This window comes from Euphorbia lathyris, chromosome 2 (genome assembly GCF_963576675.1).
Source record: "Euphorbia lathyris chromosome 2, ddEupLath1.1, whole genome shotgun sequence".
Classification (NCBI taxonomy): Eukaryota; Viridiplantae; Streptophyta; class Magnoliopsida; order Malpighiales; family Euphorbiaceae; genus Euphorbia; species Euphorbia lathyris.
Window position 1 is genome coordinate 36,061,159 of NC_088911.1, and position 7,058 is coordinate 36,068,216.

At 35.5% G+C, this 7,058-nt stretch overlaps 1 long non-coding RNA gene across 1 annotated transcript; it reads right to left on the reverse strand.

Annotated features, from left to right (window-relative positions):
• Positions 1–3,613: 3,613 nt before the first annotated feature.
• Positions 3,614–6,588, reverse strand: LOC136217778 (uncharacterized). The gene is made up of 2 exons (XR_010683536.1): positions 5,963–6,588; positions 3,614–3,888 (listed from the first exon to the last, which is right to left on the reverse strand). It is a non-coding gene; the product is annotated as an uncharacterized lncRNA (long non-coding RNA).
• Positions 6,589–7,058: the final 470 nt, after the last annotated feature.

The following is a 7,058-nucleotide window of genomic DNA, read 5'->3' on the forward strand; positions in this document are numbered from 1 at the left end:
GAGAAGCTGGAGAAGCTCAAATTGAGTGCTAGAGGTTGTATCGCGACTCCTGCTGGGCAGAAGCTTTATTCTGTTGATTGCGAGGATTACACAAGTGTTGTTAATTTGCAAGATAGGACATGTAGCTGTAGGATGTGCGATTTTAGTGGTATCCCTTGCAAACATGCAATATCCGCTATTTTCAGGAATAGGGAGATGTCTGAGATATATGTGCATAAGTACTTCTCCAAAGCTGTTTACTTAAGTGTATACAGTCATATAATGTCACCAATACCAAGCAAAAAGGAATGGGAGAAAACTGATCTTCCAGATATCCACCCATGGGTTGTGAAAAAACCTGCAGGAAGGCCTAAGAAGAAAAGAACTAGGCGGTCTGATGAACCGAGAAATCCATACAAGGTAACAAGAGCAGGAGGAATTGTCATATGTGGGAATTGCAAGAAAGAAGGGCATAATGTTAGAGGTTGTACCGCGTCTGTTACAGGCAAAACCGGCTGGCAAAGGAGGATGAGAAGAGCCAAAAACAAAGAATTGAATGTCCAGGTAAGGTTATATCGGGTAGACATGGTCATTTGTTTACATTATCTAATTTTTTGATCTAATGATGTAGTTTTCATGTTTTTTTTTATAGTCCTCACCCCCTAGACGGGCTGGAAGACCAAAGAAGAACGCTCGTACATCTGCACCATCATCTCGGCCTTCATCATCTGCATTGCCAAGGAGGCGTGTAAGAACACCATTGTCACAGCCACAACCAGCCTCAACTCCACTCTCTACAAGAATACCTGCAGTTTCAAGTTCGCAGCCCCAACCTATGGCGAGTTCACAGCCTATGGCGAGTTCACAGCCTCTTAGGGCAAGCAGGATGACACTCGAAGATATCTTGCGGAGGTTGAAAAGATGAGATTAGGATTAGATGTTTTTATGGGTATGAAGTACCCTAAAGTGCACTGTTTGGATGCTTATAGTATGTTAGATGTTTTTTTGCTGGTCTGAAGTACCCAGCAGTACCCTATTTATGTGGCTAGCGGGTCTGAAGTACCCTGTTTTTGTGTATGTAATTACAGGTTTAGTTAATACGTTGGAACGATGTTGACTTAACTGCTTTGCAATGCATCTTCTATGTTTATTTACTGATTGTGTAATGCATCTTCTATTACAGGTTTTATGTCAATTACATGTTTCTATAATGCTTACAATTATGTGTCAATTACAGGTTCCTACAATACAATTATGTGTCCAATTTTTGTCAATTACAGGTTTCTACAACACAGTTTTGTGTCAATTTTGTGACCACCAAGTACAACCTTAGCTAATGTCACCAATATGTGTCCATTTTTTGTCAATTACAGGCTCCATTGCAAATACATAATTTTTGTGCTTACTAATGTCACCAATATCAACCCTAAACCATACCTAAAGAACCTACTTCAGTTTACCATAGTGCTAACCAACAGATTAAGCAAACATTCCCATTTTGTGTCATCAAGAACAACATGAAACTTAAGCAATTCATATCACAAAATACCAATACCAATTCATACCACAAAATACCATTTCATACAAAATCCCATTTCATGCCAATTGGTATCACAGAATACCAAATGCATACCAAAAAATCCAAGAACAATTCAGGATGCCAAAGACTTCCTATCATTATTCCCTAAATCCAACCAATACATCTCTAACCCTATTATGACAATAACGAAGCAAACTACATTTCCTATACAGCAGTTCCATGTCCATCTTCTTCCTTGCCTCTGACTCTGCACCGTGAGTTCTTTTTCTGCCACCATCTTTTTAGCCAAACTCAACTCCAACTCCAACTCTTCAATCCTTTTCTGAGCAATGGAAATACCTTGTTCGTATATCTTTCTCTCCTCTTTCAATGCTAATAACACCATCTTTCCCCTCCTACATGGTAATTCATCTATCCATTCAAAAAAAATTGCAGCCCTTCACCTCCTTAAAACGCCCACAACTAAAAAACCGCCTGCCCATGTTCTCCGACGTCTTAGCTGTTCGTAGTGGTGAAATGAATCCGCAATTGCATCTCAGAGGTCCTGACCATTCTTCTTGACTTCCCTGCACCCACGAATTTGAGGATGTTCGACTCAACCTAGCACAACGCGTTCGGGATTACAATACGGTGGACGGAGATTTCCGATTCGTGCAAGAAAGGGGAGTGTTGGGTATCCAATTAAGGAATTAGGGTTTGCAATTTTGGGAGAGGATAATCGAATTAGGGAAAGGGGGAGAAGAATAAGTGTTGCGGTTTTGGGGATTTCATTTTTGGGGTTTAAATATCAAATATTTTAATTTAATCCCTGTTTTGCCCCTGGTCAAAATTTGGGTCAAAGTGCCACGTCATAAAAAATAACGGAGTGAGTGAAAAAATCCGTTCTTTGCTTACGGCGTTTAGCACAAACCTCTGTTTGCAAAAAAATACCACAGGTTCGAGTTCGCAAAACCGGTATACCACAGACATTTTTTTTTTGTACTTATCCCTATATTATATTCATATGAAATTTTATCAATAATTCATTACAATTAACTCAACTTAATTTGTGATATTAAGATATGCATTTAAATTTTTTCTTTTTGTAGAAAAATAAATATAAAATGATAATATATAGTTTTGCCACAGAATTTACATCTACATATAATCATTAAAGCATATTACGTAGCACATTAGAAATATGACTATGACATTGTTATATTTATAACAGAAATTATCCTTAAATGTGTCTACGAGCGTCGAATTTTCGAATAAATTATTAAAAAAAACATATATTATATATTATATGAGCAATGAATAGTTAGCATGAATGCTGCCAAAATCATTTTATTATAGTAGATTTGTAACCAAACTCGTCCTTACGGATAATTAGGATCTACAATCATAAAACGACAGCTCTCAATCAAATTATAAATCGTCATTTTATTTCAATAAAATCATTTATTTTTACTTTTATCTCAATAAAGTCACATTGAATGTTCTTCGTTCACTCTCTTGATGGAGATATTGACATGACATCTATTCACATATTTCAATCAAGAATTTTCACATGCACCTTAATGAGCAAATACCTTAGGATTTTAATAAACCTAGATCTAACGATGAATGAGCTAATTCTACATGCTCATTAAGGTGTATGTGATCAATACTGTATTTCAATAACACGTTACCATCATGTGGCAGTAAAAAAAATTATTGACATTTGTTTTTGTTTTTTTTGCTCTATTTTGCAGTCCATAAATTGTTCCAATCATTTTTTTTAACAGATAAGAGTCATTAATCCATGTGTGAGGATATCATGCGAGCATTCCCAACCCAACTCAAATCATAGGTTAGCTTCTTCCTTGTGGGCTTTCTTACTAGAGACAAGCAACTCGACAAGAGAATAACTGAAAATGTCCAAAGTAACTTTATTAGGAGAAAAAAAGATAAATGATTTTATTCAACAAAATAAATATTTATTATCTTCTGAAAACAACTGTAGTTGTCCTTATAGCTGTGGCACTTCGAAGAATACTCAATATGCCAACGCTATAAATAGAACTCCGAAGTTTATATGCCAAATATATTTGATATAACTGTTTAATCCACTACTTGAACATACAAACACATTATACCATAAATATTTTAAAAAAAAACATACAAATATATCCAATTCATGTTACAGAACATCTAAGCACACTTGTATTAACACTATAGGTATCTCTCTCTCACACACACATAAAAATGCATGAAGATATCTATAATACTATTTGCACCTGCAGACAGAACTCATTGGCAAATCAGCCAACTCGTATGACTGGAACTCTCCGGCGTGCAGATAACATTTCATTCATTTGTGCAATATGATGGAAGAGCTGGTTAATCTTCTGCAAAACCATATGAAATTTGATTGATTGTTACGGTTTACTCGAGTAAGAAAACTCAATAAATCATATCATATCATAGTTAAAGATCATAGATGCATATTCACCATAAGTAAATGCACGGAAACTACCAATTAGGTTTGCCTTAATGGTACGGTTCATGCTTTATGGAGTTTGTACCTTTTTGAGCCTATAAGAAGAAGTGGTATCAAACTCATAAAATCTAGCAGGCCACTTATGTAAATTCTGAGGATCATGATGAGATCTGCTTAATGATAATGAAGTTAGATGGATTAATTCTTGGACACATAATGCTAATGGAGCTATCACAAGATTATGAAGCTGCTCTGAGCATTATGAATCAAGAAATAAGTGCACATGCCAAATCTTAGAGAAAAGCTGAAGAGTTATGCTCCATCACCTATACTAATGGCTCCGAAACATAATAAGGTCCTAAACCTAAACGATAAATTCTTAGACCAAATCTGTCTTTAGTCATATGACTGGAGTAATAACTTATTGCCATAAAATAATTATAATCTGCTCCCCTTTTGCCAAAAGATAGATCAATGTGGGTAAAACTTACCATTTCTAACAAAACCAAACAATTAAATAATAAACTGTGGAATCAGTTATTATACGCAGCAGTCTAATATTGGCCAAGTATATCGTGAAATATCAAATTATTTTGAAAGTTACTTATAAATATTAATTTCAGAATATAGTCAATTAGCTCATGCATATATTAATTCCATAACACATTAGAATATGTTGTGCATGTATGTATATATCAAAGAACAAATTTTCTGCATTTCGAAAAACGAGTAAATAATACTCCCTCCATTCCTTTTTATAAGTCATTCTAGCAATTGAGTTTTTTTCCAAAATATAAGTCTTTCTAGTTTTTCAAGAACTTTTAGTATAGTTTTCCATGAGAGAGAAATTCTTTTTATTTAATCAATGTAAATTCATTAATTTCATTTCACATTAATTGCATTTCTTAATCTGTGTGAAACAACCTAGAATGACTTATATTTTGGAATGGAGGGAGTACCTCCTTATATCATCATTTCTGTGAAGACAACATGTGGTGATGCAGTCACTAAATAACCCAATTCCTTATCTGCTATAAAAAGAGATGCTCCACGGATTATAATTGTGTTTTAAGAATTTCTCCCAACCTCTTTCTCTTTTGTTGCTGTTCTAACTTCTATCTTTCCCTCCCTCTAGGTCGAGAGAATTGATATGTAGAGACTATATGTTGTGGGAAATTTGTTGAAATGGAGGCCACGTAATTAGGCAGTCATCACGCAGGCCCTCATTTCAACTACCTGTTCTTCACCTTATCCCTCCAGAGAGAAAGCAGTTAGAGAGAATTTGAATGACAATTATAAGATCTTGCTGCTCATAAAATTACTTGATAACTTGCTTGATGCAAGATCAGGCAAGCAATATTTAATAACAATTAATTGCGATAATACTGTTCACTTTTGGTTGTTTAGTTGATCTGTTTTTGTATTTTGATCTCTGCCTTTATTTCCAGAGCACTCTGCTAGTCAGTCTCTGATGCAAGAATTCTTCATCCAAATATTCCTTCTTCTCTCTGCTTTTTCCGCTATTTTGTTCTTAATTCTTGAATTTTAACTAAATGCCTTCGGTACATCTCTTTAATTATGTTCAGTAAGCAAAAACACGAACACCCATATATTCATTTTTTGCATTGCTAGTTTCTTGCCCTAAAAACACTAGTATTTTTTTTCTAGAAAACTCCATATTTGCCAAAACATGGATTCAATTCTGTTAAAAAACGGATCATGTTTAGACGAAACCAAACAAATCACAATATGTGAAATCAATTTTTGAACATGGCGGTCTGATGTTGATCGGATAAATTTGGCCTAATCATAATTAATTTATGCCCAAATTAACAATATCTACATTACATCTAAAGAAAATCCGTTTCCTATGAGTTCAGCATTTGCAGAACATGACTGAAAACCCTAAATCTAGCAATCCATCGTATATCCACGAAATTCAGGTAGAACAAATTATACAAGAAGCAAAGTTAGCAGCGCACCTGGTCTTTCTCTTTGATAACAAGTATCATACGATTCTCGCTCTGTTCCCGGACCCGTTGACGCCACCTCTGCAACCTCGAGTACAGCAGCACCGCCGCGGCCACCACTAAACTGACTGAAGCAAATGACAATAACGCACCTCTACCACGAGCTCTGTTTGCAATCCAAACGATTCCACACCTAAAACTCTCTAATCGCAACCTCAAACGCTTCACAATCTCATCCCCCAAATTTGGACTGGAATCAGATGTTCTCCCTTCTTCGTCTTCCGCATTACTCCCGACTGGTGCACACGGCTGAGTAAAAGTTTGAGAGTCCGATGATGGCGTGGGCGGTGGGATTTGAAGGCCTTCGTGGCTGCTAGGCGGGAAAATAGAAATGGGATTTTGAGGGTGGGTTTCCGATTGCACGTGCTCCCATTCATTCAAGGACTCGATGCTCTCTGAACTTTCCATTTTTTCGTCGATTGAGAAGTGGAGTCTGTAGTAGTAATGGAGTCAGCCAGTATTGCGGAGTTTAGAAAGAGAAGTCCCGTCATTCGTAAGCTTTGCCATGGCTGGATAACTGATTTTTCAGTTTGAACCACTGAAAGGAGGATTTATCTGGTGTTTCCTAATGTTCACTACTTTTGTTGCTCCACTTCTATATGCTGCTTAAAAAATTATCTATTGTTAAAAAAAAAAAAAATTGATATTTCAACATTTCAATAAAACCCATAATATAAAGGGTAATTAATTTATTAGTCCCTGTATTTTAAAAAATACACTGTTTAGTCCCTGTATTTTCAAAAACACATGGTAAGGTCCTTAACCTTTTTTTCAGGAACTGTTTAGTCATTCTGTCTGTTTGTTAGATTTTTTTACCGTTTATGAATTCAGAAATGACTAAATTATCCTTTACTATTTACCTTCAAATTTCAGAAGAGAAAATCCAATTTAGAAGAAGAAGCTTTTTGTATGGAGAACAAGAAAAAGAACAGACCCAATGCTTACGAATTTGAACGATTAAGAAGAAAATTAAGAAAAAGAACACTCAAAGTTGATTTCAGATGCAGTAGAGTTTAAAGGAAGGGAAAATAACGGAAAAGAAGAAATT